This window comes from Heterocephalus glaber, unplaced genomic scaffold, assembly GCF_053883595.1.
Source record: "Heterocephalus glaber isolate CG9 unplaced genomic scaffold, H.glaber_assembly_v1.0 deba00001472, whole genome shotgun sequence".
Taxonomy (NCBI): Eukaryota; Metazoa; Chordata; class Mammalia; order Rodentia; family Bathyergidae; genus Heterocephalus; species Heterocephalus glaber.
Genome location: NW_028258315.1, coordinates 80,074,740 through 80,090,742, shown reverse-complemented (window position 1 = coordinate 80,090,742; position 16,003 = coordinate 80,074,740). Strand labels below are relative to the sequence as shown.

At 39.2% G+C, this 16,003-nt stretch overlaps 1 protein-coding gene and 1 pseudogene across 1 annotated transcript in view; one reads left to right on the top strand and one right to left on the bottom strand.

Moving 5' to 3' along the window:
- Znf385d (zinc finger protein 385D) overlaps positions 1-16,003 on the bottom strand; it is a 1,018,268-nt gene that overhangs the window by 746,342 nt on the left and 255,923 nt on the right. The gene's annotated exons all lie outside the window — the stretch shown is intronic.
- LOC101713205 (protein FAM171B pseudogene) lies at positions 323-3,924 on the top strand (annotated as a pseudogene).

The window sequence follows — 16,003 nt, the reverse complement described above, 5'->3', positions numbered from 1 at the left end:
TTCTTTATATTTATTAATTTAAGTAGAGCAAGTACACATTATTCTAAATATTTAAGAATTAAATATCAGTTTCATGGCTTGTATCTAGATGTTCCTCCAAAGCCTCATGCAGTCACAGGTGGGGCTTTTCAGAGGTGGCTGGATTTAGACTGTTATGCTGGGATCAAGGATGTGATCCTGGGATTGATTCATGGTGCAATGCTAGGATTAAGGGAGGGTAGACTGGATAGAATATAAGGGATAGAAAGAGGGCTGCACTTGCCACTTTTCACCTGCTGTTTATTATTTCACTGCTTTGCTGCCTTCCTGCCTTCTGTCCACCATGGACTGTTTCTTCTCAGCAGTGCACCTCTGCCATTCCACTTGCCCTTGGATCCAGCCAATTATGGACTGAAACCTCTACAAACTGTGAGCCAAAATAAACCTTTCCTCCTTTAACTTTGGGTGTCAGGTATTTTGTCTTAGCAACAAAAAAAGTAATTAAGACAATTGGTTTATTCTTCTTTAAATAGGTTGCATCATAGTATCCAAAAACTAGATAACGTTTGTGTGTGTGTGTGTGTGTGTGTGTGTGTGTGTGTGTGTGTGTGTTAGTGTGGCTGGGGACCAACCCAGGCCCTTGGCCCTGAGTTCCATTCCTAGTCACGATCCTTCCCTTTTTTTTTTTACAGTGTCTCCCTAAGCAGCTAAATTGCCCAAATTTGTAACCTTCCTGCCTTGGCCTCCCAGAGTGCTGGGACTACAAGCATGTGTTACCACACTTGACAGAGAGCCTGTTAAATGGAGTACAAATGGCAAATATTTTCCTTTTTTTTTAATGGCCAATATTGTGCTGAGTGCTCAGATACTTAGCATATATTATCTCATATATTCATCATAACAGTGGAATAACCTTTATAGTTTTCCCTGTTTCTTAGCTGAGTAAACTAAATTTTAGTGTGGTTACCTAACTTAGCTAAGGTTATGCAGTTATTAAGCGGTATAGTTTGGAGATGAGATAGAAAATAATAAAAATAGGTAGAAAAGAAACAGAAAAATCATGATTTTTAAAATACAAACTGCAGCTTGAGGACACTAGCTCGATTTATATGTTATTTCTTTTCTCCCAAGACACAATAAACCTGGGAAATTCTCTTTTACATTCAAGTGGATTCAGGCATTTCTTTTTTACCTGAAAATGGCTCTCTTTCAACTGTGAATAGACCACCTCTTTTGTCCCATAACTTAAAAAAGGATAGGCTATCACCCTTCCCTCAAAAAGCCTTTGCTTTCACCTGTAGATTGAATCCCCTCTTTCCACAGATTCACAAATTCTATAGATTTCCATCCCCAAATCTTCCACACAGATCCCTTCCTCCAGACTACAGTGCCTCTTATTTTTCTGAATGCCAGCGCTCCACTCTGGAGTGTTTACTTGCAAAATTCTGCTGAGGGACGGACCTCCACCAGGGAGGGAAAAGATAAGACGAAGGCCACCTCCAGCTTTGTTAAAAGTTAACAGAGAGCGGAGCTCGCGAGGCCCGCGTACGCGCCCGGTGGCCTGGTCCTGGCGCTGCTGCAGGCGCTGGGGCTCCCGCGGCCTCGGCTGCCGAGCTTGGCCGCTCCGAACTCAGCCTCATCAGGCGGCAGCAGCCGAAGCAGCGCGCGCGGAGGCCGAGGCCGAATGGCCAGGGGCGTCCGCCACCCCGCCGGGGCCAGTGTCTGTTTATGCTGAAAGTCCAGCTGAATGACATCATCAGTCATCAGTACCTGAGTCAAGCAGTTGTGGAAGTATTTGGAAACTACAGGAAGGCAAATTCCACGATGACTAAGAGCAATGGCGCAGTGTTGATAAAAGTACCCTACAAGTTAGGACTCGGCTTAACCATTATTGCTTATAAAGATGGCTAGGTGTTGACCTCACTGCCATGGGGGACCAGGAGAATGCCCATATATTCCTCAGTTACACTTTCACCTTCCCGCAAAGCCAAGCAAATATATGGCTATCTGAAGACACTGTTTTGATTACTGGAAAATTAGCTGATGCCAAATCTCAACCAAGTGTTCAGTTTTCAAAAGATTTTATTAAACTTCCAGACAACCGTCACATTAGCAATGTCACTGGCTATGTTATAGTGCTGCAGCAGTTTCTGAAAGAGAACAATTTTCAGTATACAACCGTAATCACTCTCAATAATCCAGGTTTTGAAAACACTGAATTGACTCCTCTTGCTGCGATATGTGTGAAAATATATTCTGGAGGAAAAGAATTAACAGTGGATGGTTCCGTCCAAGTGTCTCTTCCTCTTCTGCGCGTGAATGATCTAAGTGCCGGGCATCACATTCCTGCTTGGACGTTTGATGTGAGCACCGGTGCTTGGATGAATTCTGGCTGAGGAGTGCCCAAAGAACAGAACAATCATTTAATTTGGACTTATGACGCCCCACATTTGGGCTACTGGGTTGCAGCTCCACTTCCAGGAACTAGAGGTTCAGGTATAAGTGAAGATTCCAAGGACACAACAGCCTACCACACAGTGTTTCTTACAGCCATATTAGGAGGAACAATAGTCATTGTCATTGGATTTTTTGCTGTACTCATTTGTTATTGCAGTTTGGTACTCCACCAAAGAGAAAGAAATATCACTAAACTTGAAGTCCTCAAGAGAGACCCGACAACTTCAACAACACACATTAATCACATTAGCTCAGTCAAAGTTGCATTAAAATCTGAGGACAAGTCACAGTTATTCAATGCCCATAACTCCTCATACAGCCCTCAAAAGAAGAAGCTATCAACGAGAGAACCAGAAGAAAGAGTTTCCATAGTAAAAACTCAGGATAATTTTAAAATCTACAATGAAGATGTTTCATTTCTATCAGTCAGTATGAATAGTTACTCAAGAAAACCAACACAGTCATTAGAGCCCAATATGGGGACCAAACAACCTAAGCACATCAACAGCAACCTGTCTTCCTCATTAGGGGATGCTCTTGAGGAGAAGCGGTATTTCACAGGGAATGAGGAGAGCTGTGGGTGTTCCCAGATTCTGGAGCAGCTCATGCATATCTACAGCCAGCCCATCGCCATCCTTCAAACATCTGACCTTTTCTCCACTCCAGAGCAATTACACACTGCGAAGTCAGCTACTCTGCCAAGAAAAGGACAGTTAGTGTGTGGCCAACTGATGGAGCCAGTGAACAGAGAGAACGAGAGAATGTTACACAGACATTGCCCAAAATGCCAATGCATTCTCACACCCAGCCCCCAGATGCCAGGCAGGAGGACATCGTTCTGGAAGGTCAGCAGAGCTTGCCATCCCAGACTTCAGACTGGAGGCAGTATTCCAACAGCTTACTGGAATCCATCTCTGTTCCTGGGACACTGAATGAAGCCATCTTAATGACTTCATTTACATCACAACTTCAAGGAATTTCAGAACAGACCCTCCTGGAGCTGTCCAAAGGAAAGCCCTCCCCTCATCCCAGAGTTTGATTTGTGTCTCTTGATGGAAAGCCAGTCACTCCTTCATAGACCTGAAAAAGGGCAAGAGAACCCAGAGCAATGACACAAGTCTAGACTCTAGGGTGCACATGAATGAGCATCACTCCAGCCGGAAGCTTGAGAGGGAGAAAACATTCATCAAAAGCATGCATCAGCCCAAGATCCTGTACTTAGAAGATTTAGACCTGAACAGCAGCAAGAGTGGGACCACTGTCTATTCTCCGGAGGACCCCGCTTTAAGCCATGTCTTGGATGGAGGGAGTGGAGTTATCATGGAGCACCCCGGGGAAGAATCCCCTGGAAGAAAAAGCACTGTTGAAGATTTTGAAGCCAATACTTCCCCCACAAGAAAGAGGGGCAGACCACCCCTAGCCAAAAGAGACGGCAAGACTAAGATCTGGAAGAAGCCAGAGGAAAGCCCACTGATTCCCATCAATTAGCTCCAGGGCTGGTTGTGTCCCTGCCTCTTGTGCTGTGTATTCTTGCTTCTTGTTGTAAATCGCAGTATGAACTTCTTAAGAAATTGGGACTGAGCCATCTTAGGGTCCCAGGACATGTCTCAGGCAGATGCTTTTCCTGGCCTATTCTTTTCATTTATGTTTTGAGACTGATGAATTTGAAGTATCTAAGTTTTCAAAATGTAAAATAGTGTTGAGATGTTCGTTACCTGTTTGCCAATTTGGTACTGACTCTTCTATGAGTGAGACAGTGAAATGTGTGCTCTCAAAGTTGCTCCCCCAGATGCTGCCTCTGCCTTGATGACTACTCTCCCCAGCACACTGAGAAACGAAAACTTCTCCTGCATCATCCATGTGAAATGTTACTGTTATGTCCTCCTCTGACTATACTTAAAAACAACCTGATCAAAGTTTGGACTGTTGTTATACTACAGTATAAAGACCAAGTAACACTTTCTTTGTTTAAGATAAATAACGTGTATTGTATCACCCTAAAGTAAACCCTACACTCATACAAGATGGGCAAGAGGCTTTTTGGTCATTAGACGGAAAGACATCAGCTCTTGGGTTGTTTTTGGCTATACCTTCACAAAATAAATAAGGTATTAAGTTGTTATATAGAAATTTAAGAAATGAATACTCTGATACTGGATTTTTATTTTTAATCTTTTCTTTTTCCTCCCCTCAAAGATTAAGTGACCTTAGCTATTGAGGAATTTTTATTTTACCAATTCAAAAAACAAAACAGCATAAGACGAAACTATGATATGCGTAAGTTAAAAATCAGTTTTGACATACTCTACTTCAAAAACCCAATTAACAGGTCATTTTCCCAGCAAGTTTGGCCACACTCTAATTGCCTGTCTCAGTAACATCAGGATATTGAAGGCACTATTTAATTTCCAAAGGGATTGAAAGGTTTTAAGTATATTATGCTTTGGTCTCTCTTTTACAAAGGAAACTTTATCAGTCTTATTAGACACCTAATATTGACAGCACAATTGGGAGCTCTGGGGCTGTTCCCTTCCATTGGCTGTTTGACCACTGCCCTGCACTGGGCAACAACCCAAGGCCAACCTCCTCCACCCTTGTCCCAGGGCTTACCATAGGGTATCTGAGATAAGGGCAACAAAGACTTCCATGCCTGCCCTGCAATATTCCAAAATTCCAAACCAGGACTCATGTGGACCAGAACTCCCTACAAGACCTGGCATAAACTTTCTTCACCAGGAGCTCACTGAAGGTTCATTTATATGCACTGCATCTTAGGCATACAATTATAACAGAGTGGATTATGGTACAGGACAGGTATAACAGATACAGCTGATGTGACTCAGCACCCTGTCAATCATGGTGTCAGTCATGCTCTAGAAGACCCGGATATGAGATGATCTTACATGTGAGGCACAACATTAAACCCCGGCACCCTACACCCTCAGTGCTCATGCCATTTTCCTTTTGGCTGCAAGATCCTACTCAATATGAACATATTAACCTTTCTCATATAAATAATTTAAGGACATATTATAGATTACACTCAGATTATTAACAAACATGTTTTGAGATCTCATTTATAAATTGAGTCTATTATCTCAAATATCATTCAGTAAGGAAAAAGATTAAGTAAATGATGGTGTACCTAATCACTGCAATATTGTATAGCTATTAAAAGCAGATTGAGAAAACTTAACTTAAATTCTTAAGTTAAGAATTCTTAAGTACTAGTAGTAAAAAGATAAACATAAAATGTAAGTTTATATAGAATATATTTATAACTATGTCAAATACAAACTAAGACACAATAAAATATTAGCAGTATTTGATTCTTAAAGTTGGCTTTTTTCTTTAGTTTTTAGGTGTTTTCAAAATTTTCAATGACTATCCATTACATTTATTGTAAATAAGTCAGTGTATTGCAAAGAAATAAGCAAAAGAAAAAAGTGATTGTATCCTACATAACAAAAACTTAGACTTGTTAGAACTGGGCCGTGCTGCAGAGACAGTCCCAGAGGTGAGCCCTTGTGCCATGCAATTCTGAGAAATATATGCAGACAATTGTCTGGGAGCATTTCCTTCCTTGATTCACATTCTATCCTGATCCATAAAGTAAGAATGTCTGCCAACTAGATGAGCAGAGGAAAATATTAGGGAAGGAAGTTTCTTTCAAGTCTATAAGATTTATTTGAGTACTGAGAAGATGGGGCTTTCAGCTCACAAGAGAAAGTAAAGACTATATCACTTGACAGTGTGAGCAATTAATTTTGTTGTGGGGTGCAAGAGAACGTCTCCCTAGGGAAGCAGAAAGACATGTTAACTGTGGTATAGGAAAACACTTGGAGAAAAAGGAAACCTCAAATAAATTCTTGGGACTGGAGTATCACATAAAACATTTATAAATTTTGTAAGAAAACTAGTGTCTCAAATGGCACTGTCTGATGTAGGCATCATCATGGATATGTGAAGTTTCCTCCTAATATGATAAAAATGTTATGTTTAAATTCTGGATTGGAAGTTTTGCTCACTTGAGTTTTCTTGGGGGGAAAATGCTGGTCTTACATAAGCTTTAGGCAAAAGTCTTGGAACCCAAAATGTCTTACCTATTTGTCCGTATTTTGAAAATCTCATATCATTCACCAGAACTACTAGGACACTAGGAATAATGTGGTTCTACATTGTACCATGTAGTAAGGTCAAAGGCTAGAGTTGTGCTGTGGTGATAATTTAGGGATTAGGTATTAGCTTGTGTGCATTTTAATTTTCTCAGTGTGAAGATAGACTTAATCCTCCAGATTCTCGAGAATAATTAAAAGTAGCACATGAAAGAACTCATTTTTGGTAAGATATATTAAACAATATATCTGAACATCATGTAACAAAAAATAAAACTTGAAACAGGTTTTTTTCCCTGGGATGCACTGTGGATTTTGCAGTTGATTTACTTAGTATGTGGTTTTGATAGTGTGAGACCCAACTTAGCAACTTAGCAATACCAGCACCACGTTGAGAACATTCTCCTCCATTTTGCAAATATGGGACTTCCAGCTGCAGTCTGTGTCCCAGGAGAAAACTCCACCCCTAACCCATGTTTGTAACCTCCAGGTAAAATAAACAGAAACTGTGTTTCAGGTGATCTGCAACAAACTGTTACCCAGGGGAATGGAAGGAACTAACTGTGCTTATCTTGGCTTCTGTAACCAGCTTCTGCAACAATCTGAATCCCAGGGGGATGGGAGGAGGGACTTTTTCTGTGGTTTTTCCCTTTAAATATGCAGTTCTCATTTCAGTTGGGACCTTTTGTCCTCCGACTTGGTTGGAGTGTAAGGTCCCGGCTGGAAAATAAAGTTCTCCAGTGAATTCTCATGACTGTCGTGCTTCAAGAGATCATTGCTAATCTAATCCGAGAATGAGGTCCAACAATAGAAGAGATATTGCCATTGTACCAAGCTCTTAGTATCTAAACTGCCCTGAAAAGTGCTCATCTTCTCTAACCAATGCCCCAGTGTAAGCTATACCTATAGTGTCCTCTAAATCTAATGTCACCCAACTGAGAATCAAAAGTTCAGATACCAATGAAAAAGCTCCCAGTGACCAAAGCTGCAAAAACTTGAGCAACAACCTTAAACAATGTAAGATTATAGTCTACAGTATAAGATAGTATCAGTGAATGCAATGGTACCTCTGTTCATGAACTTAATTCGTTTCATGATTCTGGAAAAGATGGCCACGTTCTTATTTAGGCAGGAAAGATGGCTGCTGTGCTGTTTGCCACCTGATGCAGAGTTTGCAAACAAAAAAAAAATTTGCCAAATGTTTCTGTTTGTGAACCAAATTGTTTGCAAACAAAATAGTTTATTAACTGAGGCACCCAAGTACGTAGTGATATTTTAAAAAATGAGAAAGTTGATACAAATGCCTCTTACAGAAGTATTTCAAATTTAAGTAGGTATTTCCTGTTTGAGGAAAGATAAGACAACTCCCTACCCCTTAAATGCAGACTATTCTTAATAACCTGCTTCCAAATAGCATAGGACAGAAAGAGAACAATTGGTACACATGGTAGAAATGGGTAACACAGTGGAGATACCTGAAGAATGCTACCTTAGCCATGTAACCCAATTACCATGGACAGTGATGTCATGTTGAAGGCATGAATCCTTGACATGATGTATTAAAACTGATTCTTCAACTCTGTGGTCTTACTTGCAAGGACATATAATCCATGACAAACACGTGAAAAGCACTGGATGAATAATAATTAAGGGACATTCTACAAAAGATAGGAAAAATACTCATCAAAGCTATGAATATCATGAAAAGCATGAGAAGTCTGAAAAGTTGTCACAGCCCTGTGGAATCTAAGAAAGAATTCAGACTAATGAAATGTGGTATCCTGAGTAGTATCCTGAAACTGAAAAGGAACAAAGGAGGAAAAATTAATGCAATCCAAATAAAGTGTGGAGTTTCATTAAAAACATGTATTCGTATTGGCCCATTAGTAGTGATAAATGAACCACATTAATGTAAGAAGTCACAATAGAAGAAATTGAGGAAAATGCAGAAATTCAACTAACTTTCCAATGTTTCTGCAAAACTAAAACCATTCTAATAATAAAAGATTTATTTACATTTTTTAAAAAGTGGAGAAATACAGCAGGACTCCTCTCTCTCTCTCCTTGACAATAACACAGGAACTTCTCTGGAATTTGAGTGCTCTGTGAAATAACCAAGTGAGAAACATGTTTTCTGTTTCTCTCATTCATTCAGTCCATAACAGGAAAAGTAAATCATGTGACTGGGAGAATGAGGAGCAAGGCCACTGCCTCTTGGGTGGTCAACCATCTTGGCTATGTACCTCAATTTAGCCTAACTTCATCTTATCTTATCTTATCTTCTCCATTGCCATATATGAACTCACAGTGTGAGGGCTCCCATCCATTGATGGAAGGCCCAGAGTTCCCCAGCTGCTCTTCCTGTGACTGAGCAGTTACTTTCAATTCAGAGAGGAAAGGACAGGAAGTCCAATAGGGAGCACAGTTCTAAGCCAGTTTCCCTAATTCAACTTTTCCTACTACCAAATTACCACAAAATTAAATCAGGTACCATTATTTGGTCCATTATTGGTGTTATCCCTTGGTCTCGGATCTGCTGCTGTGCAAAACTTATATGTCTCTAAAATCTTCAAGAATGTTTGTTGGGAGCCATTCTACATAATTTTGGAGAAAAATCATTTCACAATTAAATTATGATTAGGGCTGTCTGAAGCCTAGTCTTCTCACCTGTGGGCCTGCTATGGCATTTGGAAACATAACTCCGTTTTTGTCTCAGGCCAGAGCTGAGCCCCCAATGGTCTCATGATGCTGTGATACTCAAGGGCAAGATTACAACAGCTGAAAACATCCTGATTCTTTATGAACCAAGTAGTAATACAAAAGAAGAAAGGATTCACATTGGGAGGGACAAATTCCTTATCAGTTTAACTCATCCCATCTACTTTTGTAAGAACATTTTGCTCATCTCACTGTCCTAAGATCCTCATTGTCACAGGATCACTGCCCGTGATCCAAGTCATCTGATACTTCCTCTGACTATAAGATCCTCCTCAATTTAGGATTATCACCACCCTCTGAGTCATCTGATGGTCCCTATGAACCCAAGAAATAGTAGCAAGCTGTCTTTGCCTGCTCTGAGGCATTGGCCTCCCAGGCCCCCCATATACTGTGAAATTCCGCAAGTCTCTATTGTCTTTTTCTCTTCAGCCCTTGCCCGTCCCCCTTTCTAGGCAGTAAGAGGATTGATTACCCCCCCTGCAATAAATGTTGAGATTCTAAGATAATATGAAATGACAGTAGATGACATTTGGTAACAGGCAGTGTACAGTAGAGTAAACCAAGTCGTAATAAGTTTTATGTATGACCTATGAAGTTATACAACTTTAAATGGTGTAAGTAAACTAACACATGCTTGCTTTTACAATGATTCTCTCTACCATATAATTTTTTTAACCAAGGAGACAGAGACATACAGACATACTCTCATAAACAGAAAGAGAACCAATACTAAACACTAAAAATTCCTTTAAAAAGTGTTATGGCTCATATCTAGATATTCCCCAAAGCCTCATGCACTCAGAGGTGGGGCTATTCAGAGGTAGCTGGATCTATGCTGCCAGAACATGTGTTAAGGATGTGTGATAATTGGAGAGTCCACTGATTAGTTTAACATTGTTCTAGGGGTGGGTAATGGGAAGCCCCACCCTGGGTGTGGGTGGCACCAATCAAAAGACTTGCAGTTTGGATGGAATATAAAGGGAAAGATGGCCAGCTGCCCTACCATGTACTGTTTCTCCTCTGCAATGCCACCCTTTCTTGGAGCCAGGCCACTATGGACTGAAACCTCTACAAACTATGAGCTAAAATAAACCTTTCCTCCTTTAACTTGTGGGTGTCAGGTATATTGTCCCAGGAACGAGAAAGTAACTATGCTAGAAATCTTTGTGTTACCCTGTACCTAGCAAACATATTTGTCCAAACTAAAAAATAATAAGAATTTATCTACAGATATATAGTGATAAAGTTGAAATATGGCTAGTTACGGAAATGATAGTAATTTTGTTAAAAAACAAACTCATAAATTTATTTGATAAGCAGTTAATAATTTTTTAAAGTTTAAACGTATAAAAAATACAATAGGTGATGGAATTGGGCCATATATTTTAGTACATGTTTCTGATACATAATGAATACAGTCATCATGAGGAATAATTTGGCCATTTCTTTTAAAATTAATTTCATTGAGGAAATAATAGTATACTTCACAATATAACGCAAATGTAACAAAAGGTTTATTCTGAATAATTATCTTCAGAAAATAATCTATACAATATTGAATCCCTTATAGAGTCTATTCTAGTTCAGTTTCCTCAGTAGCTTTATTGTGGGCAAAAATATTGTATGAGGAAGACACATTGGTACAGACCATTTTACAGAAGCAGAATAGTAATTTGAACAAATTAAATTTCTTTGGAGCCTGTAGTTCCTAGGCAACTTTTTCTGACTCAATAAAAGACATAATAAAAAATACAACAGATCAGCCTGCCACAGACAGGCAGGTCTGCGGACGCCGTACCAAGGATGTGAGTCCCATGGAACGCGCCGAATCATCCGCTCCGCACCCTGGCAGCAATCCACAGGACAGCCCCCCCCCCCCCGTCCTCTTCTCTGTACAGCCACCTGGTTCCACACTACAAAGACGTAGAGGACACCGGACCACCAGACAACTGTACTGGGTAAGTTGGAGTCATCTTCAACTCCCATCAGGCTGGGGACTATCTTCAGGGGAAGGGCAGCTGGAACCTGCAATACAACTCTGCAGAGTTCAACCCTATGGGAGGACAGGGAGCTCAACTTGGGACTTGCAGCCAGAAATCTGCCTGGATCTCATGGGGCTGCGACTAGCTTGCTGAGACTCATTGACTTATATCTGAACACTGCAACCCACGTTGTCTATTGTGACAGCAGAGACATACCCTGAAAGAGGCCCTTCATCCTCATTGTTATTTTTTATTCCCAAAATTAGTATTATTAGTTTGGTTTTTTTCTCCTTTCTTTTCCTTTGCTCTTATCTTTAATTCCTACTCTTTTCAAATATTTGTTTTTCTCTCCTTTATTTCTTTTCTTTTCTTCCTTCTTTTCTCTTTCCTTTCTCTCTCTCTTACACTCAATCCCTTGCTCTCCCACATTGTTCATCTGCCCTTTTTGTCCCTGTTTTGGTCCTCATTCAGAGTTCTTCTTTATTTTCCTATTATTCTCTTTTTCCTTCTCACCTGTGTCCCCTGGCCACACTGCTAACCTTCCCCTATCCTTCTTCCCATTTGTCCCTCTCTCCCCAACCCCTTCTAACTCCCCATCCCAAAGGGTAAAGTTGTTATATTGAAGAGTTTATTCATTATATGTTGGGTTGGTCCTCGATCTTGATTTAATTCACACAGCTAAAGGTGATAGATTAATAACTACCACAAAATGTCATTTTCGAAGATGTACTTAATGCAATGGTGTTGCTGATTGTATCACTTGGGCTAAGGTGTTGTTATTGATCTGGTCAATGAACCTTCCTAGTATAAGGGAAATGAGATAGCCTTAGAGTCATTAGAGACTCAAAACTTAAAGACCAGCTATATCTGGAAGACACCTCTGAGAAGCAATCATTCCATAAGGGTTCTAATTACAAGCAACAAAGATACCTATGATAAGCAATTTCAAACTATCAACCCAGGAGTTAAACCAAGGACAGTACCAACAACAAAAATGAGAACACATTTAAGCAAGGCACAAACTCAGACTTCCACCACACCAAGGGTAAATCCTGGGGGAAATTAGATGGAAAAGTCCCATAACCAACGACCTGGATACCCTGAACTGATAGCACAGGAAGTAACAAAGCAGATACATGAGGCTCTAGAAAAATTCAAACCAGAAATAATCTCCCAGATATCTACAGAGATGGTGAGTAGAGTGAAAGACATGATTAGAGGATCTAGAACAGAAACAGATAAAAATTAGATGAGCTCAGAAACATGCTGGAAGCCATGAATACCCAGCATAAGAAGGAAATGGAAACCATGATCACCCAACATAGGAAAGAAATAGAATCCATGAAACAGATTCAAACAGATATTCAGGAGATCAAAAACTCCATTGAAAGTATCCACAGCATATTAAGGGAATCTGAAGATAGAATATCAGATATAGAAGACAGGATCATAGTAAGGGACCATGAGAAATCAATCCAACAACTGGTAGACAATGCAAAGAAGAATAACATAAGACTGATAAGAGTCCATGAAAAAACAGAAGAAAGCATAATTGACATTAAAAACTGTTCACAGAAGTAATAGTGGAAAACTTCCCAGACAGAAGTAGGGAATTAGACATATGGATAAATGAGGCATATACAACTCCAACTATCCATGATCAAAAAACCTCTACATCTAGACATATAATAGTCAAGATCCCAGAAACCCAACAGAAAAACAAAATCCTACAAGCAGTTAGAGGAAAGGAACAAATCACCTATAAAGGAAAGCCCATCAGAATCATGGCAGACTTCTCAACACAAACCCTCAAATCAAGGAAAGCCTGGACTGAAGCATTTCAAGCCCTAAAAGAAAATAACTTCCAACCTAGACTGTTGTATCCTGCAAAATTATCTTTCAAAATTGATGCGGAAATTAGATACTTCCATGACAAAGAACACCTGAGAAATTTCATAAACACCAAGCCAGCACTACAAGCAATTCTAAACAATATACTAGAAAAAAAGCAATGAAGGCCACAACTCCATGAGGCCCAACAGAAGGAAGCCACCAGGCAAGGTAAGACACTAAAGGGAAAGGGGGAAAAATAAGAAATAAAAGAGTCAACAAAAGTAAAACAGCATGACAAGGATAAATCAATATCTATCAATTATAACCATCAATGTTAATGGCCTCAATTCACCAATCAAAAGAAATAGACTGGCAGAATAGATTAAAAAGGAAAATGCAACAATATGCTGTATACAAGAAACACACCTAACTGAAAAAGAAATTCATAGACTGAAAATAAAAGGATGGAAAAGAGTTTTCCATGCCACAGGAAACCAGAAAAAAGCAGGGGTAGCAATCTTATTTGCAGACAAAGTAGATTTGAATCCAAAACTAATTAAGAGAGACAAAGATGGTCACTACATCCTTGTGAAGGGAACAATCCAAGAGGAAGAAATGACAATCATAAATATATATGCACCAAACATGAATGCCCCCAACTACGCAAAACAAATATTAATAGACATGAAAAACCAAATAAACACTAACACAACTGTAGTGGGGGAACCTCAATACCCCACTATCACAAATAGACAGATCATCTAGACAAAATGTTAACAAGGAAACTCTAGAACTGAACCAAGCTATTGAACATATGGTCTTAATAGATGTTTACCGAGTGTTCCACACCACAATATCGGAATACACAATCTTTTCGGCTGCACACGGGTCATTCCCCAGAATGGATCACATGCTAGCTCACAGGACATGTCTAAGTCAATGTAAAAGAAATGAAGTATAATATCAAACCATAGTACAATAAAATTGGAGATCAATAACATAAGAAACCACAAAACCCCAACAAACACATGGAAACTGAATAACACTCTCTTGAGCAAACAATAGGTCACAGAAGAAATTAAACAGTTTCTACAAGTAAATGAAAATGCCAGTACAACATACAGGAATCTATGGGACACAATGAAAGCAGTTCTACGTGGGAAATTCATAGCAGTGAATGCCCATATTAGGAAAACAGAGAAAACTCAGATAAATAACCTAATGCAGAGCCTCAAGCTCCTAGAAAAAGAAGAGCATAACGAATCCAAAGCTTGAACAAGAGAGGAAATTATAAAGATCAGGACAGAATACAATGCAATGGAGACTAAGAGAACAATACAAAAAAATCAATAAATCAAAAAGTTGGTTTTTTGAAAGAATGAATAAAATCGATAAACCTTTAGCCAACCTTATCAAAAAAAGGAAAGAAAAGGCACAAACACGTGCAATTAAGAATGAAAAGGGTGAAGTTACAACAGATCCAACAAAAATCCAGAGGTTCTTCAATACCTACTTTGAGAACCTCTTCTCCAATAAAATGGAAAACACAGAAGAAATGGGCAGATTCCTAGAAACATATGAACTGCCAAGGTTAAATAAAGAAGATATAGAAATGCTAAACACCCCAATTACAATGAGGGAAATTGAAAACGTAATAAAATATATACCAACAAAGAAAAGCCCAGGTCCCGATGGCTTCACTGCTGAATTCTACAACACATTTAAAGAAGAACTAATGTCATTACTCTTTAAACTCATCAAGGAAATTGAAAGGGAAACAAGGCTTCCAAACTCATTCCTGGAAGCAAGTGTTACTTTGATTCCAAAACTAGGGAAAGACCCAATCCAAAAAGAGAACTACAGGACAATATCCCTAATGAACATAGATGCAAAAATCCTCAACAAGACACTTGCAAACAGAATTCAGAGGGTCATCAAGAAGATCATACACCCTGACCAAGTCGGATTTATCCCAGGGATGGAAGGATGGTTCAACATTCATAAATCAATAAATGTAATACACCATATTAACAGAGTCAAGGACAAAAACCACATGATCATCTCAATAGATGCAGAAAAGGCATTCCACAAAATCCAACACCGATTCATGATAAAAACCCTACAGAAAATTGGAATAGAAGGACTTTATCTCAACCTGATTAAGGCTATCTATGAAAAACCAACAGCCAACATCATACTAAATGGTCAAAAACTGAAAACTTTCACACTAAAATCAAGAAAAAGACAAGGATGCCCACTATCATCACTCCTGTTCAATATAGTTCTAGAAACATTAGGCACAGCAATTAGAAAAGAGAAAGGAACAAAAAGAATAAAGATAGGAAAGGAAGAAGTTAAACTGTCATTATTTGCTGACAATATGATACTTTACACAGGAGACCCATAAAACTCTGTCAAAAGACTTCTAGACTTAATTGACAGATTCAGTAGAGTAGCTGGATACAAGGTCACCACTCAAAAAACAATAGACTTTTTATACACAAATAGCAGACTCACTGAGAGAGAAATTAGGGAAACAATTCCTTTTACAATAGCATCCAAAAAAATGAAATATCTAGGAATCAATCTAACAAAGGAAGGAAAAGACCTGTACACTGAAAACTACAGCACTCTGAAAAAAAGAGATCGAAGAGGATATAAGAAAATGGAAAGACATCCCTTGTTCCTGGATAGGTAGAACCAATATAGTGAAAATGGCCATACTTCCAAAACTACTATATAGACTCAATGCAATGCCAATTGAAATTCCAACAGTATACTTCACAGAACTAGAGAAAACAATCCAAAAACTCATTTGGAACCAGAAGAGACCTAGAATAGCTAAAGCAATTCTAAGCGACAGAGACATGGCTGGGGGTATCTCAATCCCCAATTTGAATCTATACTACAAATCTACTG